General features: G+C 43.3%; 2 pseudogenes across 2 annotated transcripts; one reads left to right on the top strand and one right to left on the bottom strand.

Annotated features, from left to right (window-relative positions):
* The first annotated feature begins 2,666 nt into the window (after positions 1–2,666).
* On the top strand, positions 2,667–4,040 carry LOC308244413 (elongation factor 1-alpha 1-like; annotated as a pseudogene). Its single transcript has one exon. The product of its transcript is annotated as an elongation factor 1-alpha 1-like (transcript).
* A 9,393-nt stretch (positions 4,041–13,433) lies between these two features.
* LOC308245112 (MAP kinase-activated protein kinase 2-like) lies at positions 13,434–14,580 on the bottom strand (annotated as a pseudogene). Its single transcript has one exon. The product of its transcript is annotated as an MAP kinase-activated protein kinase 2-like (transcript).
* Positions 14,581–15,057: the final 477 nt, after the last annotated feature.

Raw genomic sequence — 15,057 nt, 5'->3', positions numbered from 1 at the left:
ACATTGAAACTGGGACTCAGAATTGTTAGACATTGAAATTGGGACTCAAACATTTTTGTTCTTATGTGTTTATTTCTGGTCTGCAGATGCAAGATTTTTTTTTTAAGGAAAGAAACTGGGGAGATGCCGGAAAGGGAATCCAGAAGGCTGGTCAACCTTAATTGCTCTGAAAGGTCAGAGCTAATCACTCATTGTTTAGTTGAGATATTGGTAATTGAAGCAGCCTCCACCTGTCACTCTTATGTAAATTCTTGCTGATTGACTATTATTGGAATTTCCTGCCTAAAGGATATGGGTGTATCCCATAACCTTAATAAAAGGGATAGCAAAGCCAGAGCGGGGGTAGTCCTCCCCCTAGAGGTGGACTCCCGCCTGGCCCCCAATATTCCCAAATTAATACTTTTCTAGTCTTTTTTCATTTGTGTGCGGCCTTCTCCAGAACCCGAACCCTGAACCAGAACCCTGAACCACGCGGGATGTGAAAAGGGGTTCCCACACATTACAATCAAAAGAGGAGATATATGTAGGTTACGTGAAATCTATTGGTGATAGGTTAGGGAAGCAAGAGAAAGCAAAGCTGGGAAACATCTGGGATTGGATAAAAAGTAAAATAATAGACACATACTGTTTAACAGTCAACCATTAACTCAATAATAATGAGGGGATTTGTAGTCTCCACAGCAGTGCCTATACTTTGAGGAGTCCGGAAAAAGAAAAATTACTTTGATATGCAAAGGTATGTTATTATAGATGCAAAAAGACAATAGATAAGTTCAGTTAGGGTAAAGAGTGACCTCTGTCAGGGAAGATGCCGGCCTAGAACATAACTACCCACCATAAACTGCTTATAGTTTAAAATTTTTTAATTTCAGACCATCCTTTGTGGTTACTTTAGGTCTCTGAGTTTGCAAGGCTGCCATGCAGGCCTCCCCTGAGCTAGTCAGGTTAGCATGTTGCCCCTTTTCACCCACATATTCTTGCCCAAAATTTCAAACTGAAATCTCATTCAGTATCCAAATCTAACAACCAATTTCTGGGGGAAAATAAGGGGCCAAGGAAACTTGCTAAATGACACATTAAATGGAGCTGCACTTAACAATGTCCAGATGGTGAGAAACTCTGCAGGACACAGAACTTGTTTGATTCACCAAAAAACTTGCAGGCTCTGACCAGCGTGGCTCAGCAGTTGAGCGTTGACCCAGGAACCAAGAGATCATCAGTTTGATTCCCAGTCAGGGGTACATGCTCAGGTTGTGGGTCCAATCCCCAGTAGGGAGCGTGCAGGAGGCAGCCAATCAATGATGATTTTCTCTCATCATTGATGTTTCTATCTCTCTATCCCTCTCCCTTCTTCTCTTTCTAAAAATCAATAAAAACATACTTTTTAAAAATTGCAAAGAAAAAAACGATGGAAGGGAAGCTTATGGATTAAAAGAGAAGTTGTCCGGCTGGTGTGGTTCAGTGATTCATCATGGACCTGTGAACTAGGAGGTCACATTTCAATTCCTGGTCAGGGCACATGCCCAGGTTGCGGGCTGGATCTCCAGTTGGGGGTGTGCAGCCAATCAATGATTCTTTCTCAACGTGGATGTTTCTTTCTCTCTCTCCCTCTCCCTTCCTCTCTGAAATCAATAAAAAGTATATATATTTTTAAAGAAAGAATAAAGTTGGATAATTTTATTTTATAAATTATACTTCAATCAAACTGCTATAAAAAAAAGTTAAAATGCATACCAACCAGGAGACCTTTAGATATGTGAAAAGGGGTTCCCACACATTACAAAAAAAAAAGTTTTAGCAAAAAAAGTTTTAGCCCTGGTTGGTTTGGCTCAGTGATTGGAGCATTGGCCTATAGACCAAAGGGTCGCTTATTCAATTTCTGGTCAAGGGTATGTACGTTGGTTCCAAGTTCGATTCCTGGCCCAAGTCAGGGCGAGTGCAGGAGGCAAACAGTCTCTCTCCCCTTCCCTTCCATTCTCTTTAAAAATAAATGGAAAAAATATCCTCTGGTGAGAATTAACAAAAACACACACACAAAAGAATGTTTTATGAGACAATTGGAAATTTGAACACTGATTACCCATTTGATAATATTAAGAAATTAATGTTTTAAAATATGTAGGTATGCTTGGCTGGTGTTGCTCAGTGGTTGAGCTTCAACCCATGAACCAAGAGGTCACTGGTTTGATTCCTGGTCAGGGAACATGCCCGGGTTGTGGGCTTGATCTCCAATATGGGGCGTGCAGGAGGCAGCTGTTGGATGATTCTCTTTCATCATGGATGTTTCTATCTCTCTCCCTCTACCTTCCTCTTTCTCTCTAAAAATCAATAAAAACATATTAATAAAAAGTGTAAGTGTAATAATGGTATTGTTGTTATATTTTAAATTTTTAAAATTGATTTGCAAGAGAGAGAGAGTGAGAGAGAGAGAGAGGAAGACAGCAACCTGGCTTATCAGGGCGACGCTCTAATCAACTGAGCTACCCAGCCAGAGTTGTAGTTATATTAAAAAAAAAAAAATCTTTTTAGGAATACTGAAAAAAATGTATGGATTAAATGATGTTACTTCTGGGATTTGCTTCAAAACCATCTGGTATGGCTTTTTCACAATGGGTTTGCTGTCAGAACACAGGTGTCATGAAAACCACCATTAACTCAAACCCAAGATGGGAAAGGAAAAGACTCACATCAACATCATTGTCATTGGACACGTAGATTCCAACAAGTCTATCAATACTGGCCAGCTGATCTACAAATGTGGTGGGATTAACAAAAGAACCATCGAGAAATTTGAGAAGGAGGCTGCTGAGATGGGGGAGGGCTCCTTCGAGGATGCCTGGGTCTTGGATAAACTAAAGCTGAACAGAACAAGGTATCACCATTGATATCTCCCTGTGGAAATTCGAGACCAGCAAATATTATGTGACCATCATTGATTCCCCAGGGCACAGAGACTTCAAAAAAAAAACATGATTACAGGCACATCTCAGGCTGACTGTGCCGTCTTGATTGTTGCTGCTGGTGTTGGTGAATTTGAAGCAGGTATCTCCAAGAATTAACAGACCCATGAGCATGCCCTCCTGGCCTACACACTGGGTGTGAAACAGCTGGTTGTTGGTGTTAACAAAATGGATTCCACTGAGCCACCCTACAGTCAGAAAAGATACGAGGAAATTTTTAAAGAAGTCAGCACCTACATTAAGAAAATTGGCTACAACCCTGACACAGTAGCATTTGTGCCATTCTGGTTGGAATGGTGACAGCATGCCGGAGCCAAGTGCCTTGGTTCAATGGATGGAAGGTCACCCATAAAGATGGCAATGCCAGTGGAACCACACTGCTTGAAGCTCTGGATTGCATCCTACCACCAACTCATCCAACTGACAAACCCCTGCATCTGCCCCTCCAGGGTGTCTACAAAATTGGTGGTATTGGTACTGTCCCTGAGGGCCGAGTGAAGACTGGTGTTCTCAAGCTTGGCATGGTTGTCACCTTTGCTCCAGTCAATGTTACAACTGAAGTGAAGTCTGTTGAAATGCACCATGAAGCTTTGAGTGAAGCTCTTCCTGGGGACAATGTGGGCTTCAATGTCAAGAACGTGTCTGTCAAAGATATTCGCTGTGGCAATGTGGCTGGTGACAGCAAAAATGACCCACCAATGGAAGCAGCTGGCTTCACAGTTCAGGTGATTATCCTGAACCACCCAGGCCAGATCAGTGCTGGGTATGCACCTGTGCTGGTTGTCACTCAGCTCATATTGCTTGCAAATTTGCTGAGCTGAAGAAGATTGATTGTCGTTCTGGGGGAAAGCTGGGAGATGGCCCTAAGTTTTTGAAATCTGGTGATGCTGCCATAGTTGATATGGTTCATGGCAAGCCCATGTGTGTTGAGAGCTTCTCTGACTACCCTCCTCTGGGCCGTTTCACTGTTCGTGACCTGAGACAGACAGTTGCTGTGGGTGTCATCAAACAGTGGACAAGAAGGCAGCTGGAGCTGGCAAAGTCACCAAGTCTGTCCAGAAAGCTCAGAAGGCTAAATGAATATTATTCCCAACACCTGCCACCCCAGTCTTGATCAGTGGTGGAAGAACGGTCTCAGAACTGTTTGTCTCAATTGGCCACTTAAGTTTAATAGTAAAAGACTGGTTAATGATTACAATGCATCGTAAAACCTTCAGAAGGAAAGGAGAATGTTTTGTGGACCATTTGTTTCTTTTGTGTGTATGGCAGCTCTTAAGTTATTAGTTTTTAAAATGGTTGTGGTGTACCCCAAATCTCACAAAGGACGCTTCAAAAAAAGGTCAAATTATGGAGTCATTTATTAAAAAGCCGGTGGCTGACGAGGGGCAAAAGCGCTCCAGACCTCGCAGCCCCGAACAGCTTGCCACATCTGGCTTATATTGACAGAATATCACAAAGGTATTGATTACATCGTTGGGTCTGGAATGTTTCGCGAAAAAGCATTTTTACAGAAGCAGAATTTGAGCAGCTTAGTTATCTAACACATTATCTGGGACCACCTGGACAATTTAGAATAATTGTGCTGTCTAGATTCTGAGATCACTGAGTTAACCGAAACTCAGTTATCTGTAGCTGCTGAGACAATTTAGGATCACTATCTGTCCTTGGTCCCAGAGGAATGTGCTTCGATGACCAGTGAGATCACAATCAATGGGATATTCAAACCGCCAACAGGGGAGTATTCAATCAATCATACATAAGTTCAATTAAAATAACTCTTCATTATTTTAGCAAGCAAATGAATACAGAAGCCAAATAGCAGGTTAAGTTAAGATTAGAACTACCATACTTCAAAATCAGTACTTTTTAATGAAAACAACCTGACCAAAAATCTGTCGCAGAATTTTGAGACCCATTAAAATAACAAAGTTTAATGAGAAAAAAAAAAACCCATCTGGTATGGAAGACTTGGTGGGCCATAAACAGAACAAGACATGCTCCCATTTGATCACTGTTGAGGCTCGATGTGATCCTGGAGTACTATCTCTCTACTTTTGCATATATTTGAAAAATTTCCAGATAAAAACTTTCAGAAAATCAGTATTTAAGTATTAGGTAGGAAAAAGAGCACTGATCATTTATTTAACATAGCTTTAAATATTTTTTTAAAAAATTAGACAACCAAAATGCAGGTAAGCTAATATTTTTGGTGCATCCCGGGGATGGAATATTGCACTCCTATTACAAATCTGTTGTACATGATAAAAGCAGCTCATAAATATAACTTTAATTCAGTTAAACATATTATAAAGTTCTTACAAGTCCATTATAAAAAGAAACACAAATAATACAGAGGAGAGTAAAGTACACTCTCCTCCTCTCTTAATTCCTCTTTCTTGTGTATTTTTCATAGGCATTTTCTGGTCTCATATAAATGTTTAGACATTACTGTTGCAATTTTCTCTTTTTACTTAGCAATGTATGGACACTCTCCCATGCAGTTAAAGTCATCTCATTCTTTTTAACAACTGTACAAAATTCCATTTTATGGATATAACATTTTTTTTATTATTGATATTTTACAGAGAGGAAGGGAGAGGGATAGAGAGCTAGAAACATCGATGAGAGAGAAACATCGATCAGCTGCCTCCTGCACACCTCCCACTGGGGATGTGCCCGCAACCAAGGTACACGCCCCTGACCGGAATCGAACCCGGGACCCCTCAGTCCGCAGGCCGACGCTCTATCCACTGAGCCAAACCGGTTTCGGCTGGATATAACATTTTTAACCAGTCCCTATTAATGGACATTTAGGTGGGTTCATTTCTGTTTTTTGCTATTATTAAAAATGCTGTAAAACATATCTGTAGGATAAATTCCTAGAAATGGAATTGCTATAATGCAACCCTATGTTATTGTAAAGATGTGTGTGTTTGTTGTGTGTGTATGTACAGGATAGTATTTTTACATACAAACTCATTTTTATTTGTTCTTTTTTATCCCACATCTTTTCCACCATTAAACCTGGGTCATGAGACACATTTACTGCCTTTGAGAGAGCCATAATACGGAGTAAGAAATAAGTTATAGCCAGGCCAATGTGGCTCAATGGTTGAGCATTAACCTATGAACCAGGAGGTCACAGTTCGATTTCCAGTCAGAGCACATGCCCGGGTTGCAGGCTTGATCCCCAGTAAGAGGCGTGTAGCAGGCAGTCGATCCATGTTTCTCATTGATGTTTCCATCTCTCTATCCCTCTACCTTGTTCTCTCTCTAAAAAATTAATTAAAAACGTATTAAAATCAATAAAAACATATCCTCAGGTGAGAATTAAAAAATAATTAATAGGGAGAGATCCAAGATGGCGGCATAGGTAAACACCTAAACTGCTGCCTCGCACAACAATTTCAAAACTACAACTAAAAGACAAAACGTCTATCACCCAGAACCACGGGAAAGCTGGCTGAGTGGAAGTTCTACAACTAGAAGGAAAGAGCAAACAGCATTGAGGGGTGCACAAGCGCGGAAAAGCTGAGGTACGGAATCGGGCTGGCGAGGGGTGACTGGGAGCGCTGCTGTTTTCAACCCGAAGGGAGACAAGCTCCCGATTACTCCGAACTCGTTTCTGGGGAGACGCGGGGGACCCAAACTCCTACAGGGAGAAGCTGGACTGTCTGCCGTGGGGTCGGAAAGTGAGGGAGGCTTGCTTGCAGGGCTGCACGCAGGAACAATTGTTTATTGTGCTGAGGCGGGGGACGCGGGACACGGTCGGAGATGCAGAGACGCAGAGCCACAGAGCTGTCTTACTGGCAGCCATTGCTGTTTGCCACGCCCTAGCCTAGTCACGCCCTGAGACCCCGCCCTGCACAATCTACGAACCCACCCAAGCTCCAAGCAGCAGCTTTAGCATATGAATGGCCTGCCCTATCGCAGTTTAACCAAGCAAACTTTCAGCCCGGGTCAGACAGCTCCAAAACCTCCAAATCCCAAGCAAAGAGGAGAAAACTGTAGTTCTTGCTGTAGCTCCTGCTGGGTGGCCTCAGACAGTAGCTGACCTGCACCCCATTGGAGATCCAGAAGCCAGTGTACCTAGTGGTCAGTGTGAGACACCAGATTTCAACTCCTCACATCCATAAGTGACACATTCAAGAGGCAGACTCAGTGAGCACCAAAGCCCCACTGAAACAAATCCTGCACCATAAGCGTGTCTCCAGCGCAGCAGTTCTTCCATTATAGACACAGCGGGTCCTCACAGCCAATTGGCCTGGAGGTCAATTCCTCCCAGTGTACCGACAGCAATCAAGGCTTAACTACACCAAGACTTTGCACTCAGCCCACAAAGGGGTGTACCAAAGGCGTCCACCTCAGGTGATTGGGGAGGCTGAGCTACTGGCCCCTATAGGTCACCTACCACACAAAGCCACTCCATCAACACAAGGAAGCAGCAAAATGCAGAGACAAAGAAACATGTCACGAATGAGAGAAATGGAGGAAAGCAAACTAATGGACAACATAGAGTTCAGAACCACATTTATAAGGTTACTTAAGAATCTTCTAGCCGAAACCGGTTTGGCTCAGTGGATAGAGCGTCGGCCTGCGGACTGAAGGGTCCCGGGTTCGATTCCGGTCAAGGGCATGTACCTTGGTTGCAGGCACATCCCCAGTGCAGGGTGTGCAGGAGGCAGCTGATCGATGTTTCTCTCTCATCGATGTTTCTAGCTCTCTATCCCTCTCCCTTCCTCTCTGTAAAATATCAATAAAATATATTTAAAAAAAAAAAAAAAAGAATCTTCTAAAAACCGCCGAGAAACTTGATGAGACCTCCGAGGAGCTTAGTGAGACCTTCAAGGACCTTAATGAGAATGCCAAAAAAAATGGAAAAGGACCAGTCAGAAATTAAGCATACACTGTCTGAAATAAAGAATATACAGAAACTCAACTGTAGATCAACATACCCCAAGAATCAAACCAAAGATCTGAAATATGAGGAAACAAAAAACACCCAACCAGAAAAACAAAAAGTAAAAATCCAAAAATATGAAGATAGTGTAAGGAGCCTGTGGGACAACTTTAAGCGTACCAACATCCGAATTTTTGGGGTGCCAGAAGAAGAGAAAGAGCAAAATATTGAAAACCTATTAGAAGAAATAATGACAGAAAACTTTCCCTACTTGGTGAAAAAAATAGACTTACAAGTTCAGGAAGCACACAGAACCCCATACAAGAGGAATCCAAAGAGGACCACACCAAGACACATCATAATTAAAATGCCAAGGGCAAAAGACAAAGAGAGAATCTTGAAAGCAGCAAGAGAAAAACGGTTAGTTACCTACAAGGGAGCACCCATACGACTGTCAGCGGATTTCTCGGCAGAAACTATGCAGGCCAGAAGGGAGTGGCAAGAAATATTCAAAGTGATGAACAGCAAGAACCTACAACCAAGATTACTCTACCCAGCAAAGCTATCATTCAGAGTTGAAGGTCAGATAAAGAGCTTCACAGACAAGAAAAAGCTAAAGGAGTTCATCACCACCAAACCAGGATTACATGAAATGCTGAAGGGTGTTCTTTAAGAAGAGAAAGAAGAAGAAAAAGGTAAAGATAAAAATTATGAACAACAAAATGACATCAATTACATACCTACCAACAAGTGAATCTAAAAATCAAGTGAATAAAAAATCTGAAGAACAGAATGGACTGGTGAATATAATAGAATCAGGGACATAGAAAGGGAGTGGACTGACAATTCTCAGGGGGAAGGGGGTGTGAGGGGTGCGGGAAGAGACTGGACAAAAAGCTTACACCTATGGATGAAGACAGTGGCAGGGGGTAAGGGCATGGGGTGGGGTGGGGAATCAGGTGGAGGGGAGCTAGGGGGAAAAAAAGAGGAACACCTGTAATAATCTGAACAATAAAGATTTATTTTAAAAAAATAAAAATAAAAATAAAAATTAATAGACTTTTGATGCTCATGACAGAAACAGAAGCTTTGAGAAAAAATACTTTTTGAGTTACTAAAACCTAGTTTGAATGCCAAATTCTCAAAGTTTATACCATAAGTAACTGATTCAGAAAAATTTCATAATGATGTAAGAGCACATTGATCTACCCAAAAGGAGATTTAAGGTCACTGGGAAGGATGAATAACTTGAGGGAGATGGAGATGAGACCCATGGAATTATAGTTTGATTGTTTCTCTGAAAACCAACGTGGCTCAGCTTGGAAAAGGCTGAGATATCCCACAGCTCAAGGATATCAGGGACCCTAAGGAGCCCTGAGCTCTTTAAGGCACCAAAGGTGTATAGTATCCTGGCTGGATAAGGCTCCTGAGAAAATGGCCTAATGACAACCTCATGCAGTCCTGCACATGGCAGCATGGAAGAGATGTGGAAGTGTCTGAGAAAAGGCCATTACAATAGGGACAAGAAGGACTCAGAAAACACCAATATTTGACCAAAATATCCAAAATACATAAAGAACTCATACAACTCAATAGCAAATAACCCAAACAAACTAAAAAATGGACAATTTGAATAGATACTTTTCCAAAAAAGATATACAGATGGCCAATAGATATATGAAAAAATAGTCAACATTACTAGTTATAAGAGAAATGCGAATCAAAACCACAATGAGATATCACCCCACATCTGTCAGAATGGGTATTTTTAAAAAGACATGAAATAACAAGTGTCGGAGAGGATGTGGTAAAAAGATAAGCCCTATGCACTGTTGGTTAAAATTTGAATGGGCACAACCACTAAGGAAAACACTATGGAAGGTCCTCAAAACATTATGAATAAAGCTATCATATGACTCAGTAATCCCTCTTCTGGGTATTTACACTAAGAAAACAAAACCACTCATTTAAAAAGATGTCCTTATGTTCATTGCAACATTATTTACAATAATGAAGATATGGAAGCAAATTAGGTGTCCATCAATGGATAAGTGGATAAAGAAAATGTGGTACATAAATACATAGGAATATTATTCAGCCATTAAAAATAAATAAAATTTTGCCATTTTAGACAACATGAATGGACCTTAAAGGCAGTATGATAATTGAAATAAGACATACAGAGAATGACAAATATTATATGACCCCTCTTATATGTGGAATCTAAGAAAGAAAACACAGCCCTAACCGGTTTGGCTCAGTGGATAGAGCATCGGCCTGGGGACTCAAGGGTTCCAGGTTCGATTCCGATCAAGGGCATGTACCTTGGTTGCGGGCACATCCCCAGTAGGGGGTGTGCAGGAGGCAGCTGATTGATGTTTCTCTCTCATCGATGTTTCTAACTCTCACCCTCTCCCTTCCTCTCTGTAAAAAATCAATAAAATATGTATATAAAAAAAAGAAAGAAAACAAACTCAAGCTCATAGATACAGAAAATAGATTGGTGGGTGCCAGAGGTGAGAAATAGGTGAATGGGGGTCAAAAGGTAAATAATAATAATAATAATATTTTGCTGCTTTGGGATGAAACATTCTGTAGATATCAATTAAATCCCTTTGATCCAGTGTCATTTAAGGGCTCTGTTTCCTTACTGAGTTTTTGCCTGGAAGATCTATCCAGTGATGTCAGTGGGGTGTTAAAGTTCCCTACTATTACTGTATTGCTGCCCATCTCTCCCTTAAAACTGACCAAGGGAGAGATGGGCAGCAATACAGTAATATTATTGTATTCCTATATTGGGTACATGTATGTTTATAAGAGTTATGTCCCCTTGTTGAAATGATCCCTTTAGTATTATGTAGTGACCTTCATTGTCTTTTTTACGGCCTTTATTTTGAAGTGCATTTTGTCATATATGAGTATTACTACCCCAGCTTTTTTTCATTTCCATTTGCATGGAATATATTTTTCCATCCTCTTGGCATACAGGAAAATACTCAACCTACTGAGCCACACCAATCAGGGCAGCTCATGTTTTCTTATTGAATTCAGCTATCCTATAGCTTTTCCCCCTCTTTATCTTTTGATTGGAACATTTACTCTACTTAAAGTTGAAGTTATTGTTTATTGCCATTTTTTCTTTATTCCTATATTCCTCTCTCTATTGCTTCTTCATCTTAAAGCATTCTCATAAACATTCCTTGCAATGTTTGTTTAGTGGTAATGAATTCCTATAGCTTTTTTTATAGTATGGGGAGCTCTTTATTTCACCTTCAACATTAAATGATAGCCTTGCTGTATAGAGTATTCTTGATTTCAGGGGCTTGCTTTTCATTACTTTGAATACTTCATGACAATCCCTTCTCACCTGAAATGTTTCTGTTGAAAAATCAGCTGACAGCCTTATAGGAACTCCCTTGTAGTTAACTAATTGTTTCTCTCTTGATGCCTTTAGGATTGTCTCTTTCTCTTTAACCTTTGCCATTTTAATTATGATGTGTCTTTGTGTTGGTTTCTTTCATTTGTCTTGATTGGGATTCTCTGTGCTTCCTGATCTTTTGTGACTTTTTCCTTCACCTGGTTAGGTAAGTTTTCTATCATAATTTCTTCAAACGGGTTTTCTTTCCCTTGCTCACTTTCTTCTCCTTCTGATACTTCCTATGATGCCAAAATTATTATGTTTCATGTTGTCCCAAAGTTCCCTTAAATGTTTATTTCTTTTTGTTGCAATGATTAGGTGTTTTTTTTCCCATTGCTTTTGTTTTGTTTTGTTTTGTTTTGTTTTGTTTGTTTTGTTTTGTTTTAGAGAGTGGAAGGGAGGGAGGGAGGAAGAGGAGAGAGAGAGAGACTGAGAAAGACAGCAGTTGGTTGCCTCCTGCATGGGCCTTCACCAGGCCAGTGATTGAACCCGTGAACTGTCAGGGCACAGGGCTGTTTTTTTCTACCTTGTCTCCCAAATTGCTGATTTGACCCTCTGGTTCATACAGATTACTTTTTTAAAAATTAAATCTTTATTATTGAAAGTATTATATATATCCCCCTTTTTCCACCATTGACCCCTTCTGGCAGGGCCCTGCCCCCAACCCCAGGTTTTCTCCACCCTACTGTCTGTGTCCATGAGTTACGCATATATGCATACCATTTCTTTTTTTAATTATTAAATCTCTTTAGTAAAAACAGTTTTGCTCATGTAAAACAACAGTTTACAACAATCTAAGTGCTGAACACACCATCAGACACGGAGGCACTGCAGGCACTGGAGCCCTCCCCAGGGCGGAGAAGAGCTGAATGCCCTCCCCTGCTGCCTTGGGAGCTGAAAACTAAAATATTACTGCCACCCCACCCACCACCCCAAGCGACCATGGCACCACTGGGGAAGGACCTCAGTAATACTGAGGAAGGGCCTTCCCCCTGCCTGGAAACATTAAGCCAAGCTGTTTGGGATGGATGGAGTGGCTAATGGGTAGGGCAGAGTCAGGACATCTTTGGTGTGAAGACCCTCCCCCCCACTAGGCCACACAATGGAAATGTGTGAGAGGCCACAAGCGTGGTGCTGCCTTTGCCCATAGAGCCCAACGCCAGAGCCCAGGGCAAACTGCAGAAGCTTTGTGTCACGTATAAAGTGCCCAGGCTCACCCAGGTGAGCTGAGAGGAGGCCTGTGGAGAAATGGCTAAAAATGTAAGAAAAATAAACAATGGGCAAACAAATGCAGGAAGGGGAAGCAGAGGTTACTTGGTAGATGAACGCCTCAGAGGACTAGGACCAGCACTAAGTGGGGAGTAAGGGCCCTAGGGGGGACAGTCCAGTCTTCCTGATTCCGACCAGTGCTAAGTCACTTCTCTCCACCTCCCCGACCAGCTAACAGAGATACGCATGCAGGCCAGGCTCAGAGTCTGGACAGGCTTCCAGGCAGATGCACCATGGGCGGGGTGGGGCAGGCCCAAGGAGGGAGAAGGTTCCTGAGCCACAGCAGGGCCCCTCCTTATGCAGCCCTGCCTGCCCCTGGCCCCACAAATGCGCAGTCCTAGGCACACATGCACATACACACACACATACTCTCACTCCTATCCGTCTGGCACACTGGTGATGTCTGAGGGATCCAGTAGGAGGTGGTGGCATCATGGCCCCAGACTTCCATAGCCTTGAGAGCCAGGCTCCTCAGCCAGCAGGGAGCTGAGGCTGTGGTGGGGAAATGGGGCAGATGGGACACTCCCTATAGTAGTTTCCACAAATACCTTTAACAAGAGGAAAGGGTTTGGGGAAGAAGAGGACTGGGGAAAGGATAATAAAAGAAATTTCATAAAAATTCTAAGTCAAATTACTGATAAAACTGCAGAATGAGCACATGTTCAAGAACATCTTGCTCCCTTCTCTGTAGGCCCTCCAGACCCCAGCCCCTCCCTCCAGGCAGTCAGAGCCAAAGGCAGAAGTGAGCCTCTCATGGGGTTCCAGGGTCGGGCTCCGCGACCAAGGAGGAGGGAGGCAGCAGTGGGAAGTCTGTATCTTCATTTAAAAACATATTCAGGTCATGAGTTATTGCTTGTCCTCCAGCGGAGAAGGCCAGGCTGAGCAGTCAGTGAGCAAGGGCCGCAGCCTTCAGGGCCCAAGCCTTATTCCGCCTCTTCAGAAACAGGGATTGGAAGCATTTTCAATCTTATTTATCTTGATCTGCTTGTAGTCGACACGCATTGTGGCCAAGGCACTGGTCATCTCCTCCCTGACATCCTCCCACCACTCCTTGTCTTCCTTCAGGACCTGGCTGGTGTGCAGTGGGGTTTGAGGGACCTTTGTTGATTGCATGATCGGGGGTGGTTCATGAACTTCGTGATGGTCATTCTCTGAGTGGGCTCTGTTTTCAGCAGGTTCCGGATGAGCATCTTCACTTCCTCTAATACTTCTGACCACTCTGGGTTGAGAAATTCATACTGGCGCATTCGGATGCGAGTCTTCATGCCAGGAGAGATGGCCCGCCCATGTTTGGAATAGAAGGGTGGGTATCCACACAGCAGGATGTACATGATGACATCCAAGGACCACATATCACAGAACTTGTCATACTTCTCTGGGCCCAGCACTTCCGGAGCCACATAGTAAGGTGTATAACAAGAAGTGGTCAACGAGTTGTGGTTGGTGGTTTCCTTGGCAAAGCCAAAATCGGTGAGTTTCAGGATGGCGTTGGGCCTTTGGAGGTAGTTATAAGAGATTCTCCGGCTTGACATCCGGATGAGTAATGTAGATGAGTGCAAATACCAAATGGCCTCACCAAAGCTCTTTATGATTTCTGAAGCTTCTCTTTCTGTGAATGCCTAGCCTCTTCCGTCCTGGATTCGGCTGAAGAGTTCTCCACCATCCAAGCACTCCATGACTGTGAGCAGGCACTTCCTCCCCGCCTACAGATTTTCATAGATGTCCACAATCCACACACTGTGCAGGCACTGGGAGGCCCACCAGTGCAGCTCCACCTCGCGCTGGGGCTTGGCACAGTCCTGCAGCATTTTTAGGGGGAATTTCTCCTGGGACCTCTTGTTGAAGATCTGTAAAACTTTCCCGTTGATACCCAGCCCCAGCACCCGGGTGGTGAACTTGTAGTCATCGATGATGGCATTCTTCTAGATCTACAGTCTCGACCTGACATGGAACTGGAGAAATTGCTGTAGGGGCTGTGGCGGCGGGTTGGCGAACAGCGCCAGCAGGGTCTGGCCCTGGGAGTTGGACAGCATGGTGCCAGGAGACACGTGAGCAGGGCGGGAGGGCCCGGAGGGGCCCCTGTCTCCCCCGCCCAGCAACGAAGTTTACTCTGGGCTGGAGCCAGCTTCCCCAATTGGGCCTGGCTCTAGGCTCCGCGGGTCGTGGGTCCCGCCACGCTCCACTGGCGCCCACCCACCCGCTCTGCTCCTTCCCTCCCACCCCCATCCCTGGGGGCTGGAGCTCGGTGGAGCGAGGGACTGGGGGAGTAGGGGGTGGGGAGGGAGGGGAAGGGCCTGCATGCAATTTCTTTGGTCAATCTCTTCCCACCCACCCAACTCCACGGCCATCCCTCTATTATTCCGCAGTCTGTTCTATGCTTCTATGTCTCTAAATCTATTTTTTTCATCAGAAAATTTTGTTCATTAGATTGCACATATGAGTGAGATCATGTGATATTTGTCTTTCTCTGACTGGCTTATTTTGCTTAGCATAATACTCTCCATGCTGTC

This window comes from Plecotus auritus (genome assembly GCF_963455305.1).
Source record: "Plecotus auritus genome assembly, chromosome: 3".
In the NCBI taxonomy this organism is placed as follows: domain Eukaryota; kingdom Metazoa; phylum Chordata; class Mammalia; order Chiroptera; family Vespertilionidae; genus Plecotus; species Plecotus auritus.
This window is presented reverse-complemented; position numbering and strand designations above follow the sequence as displayed.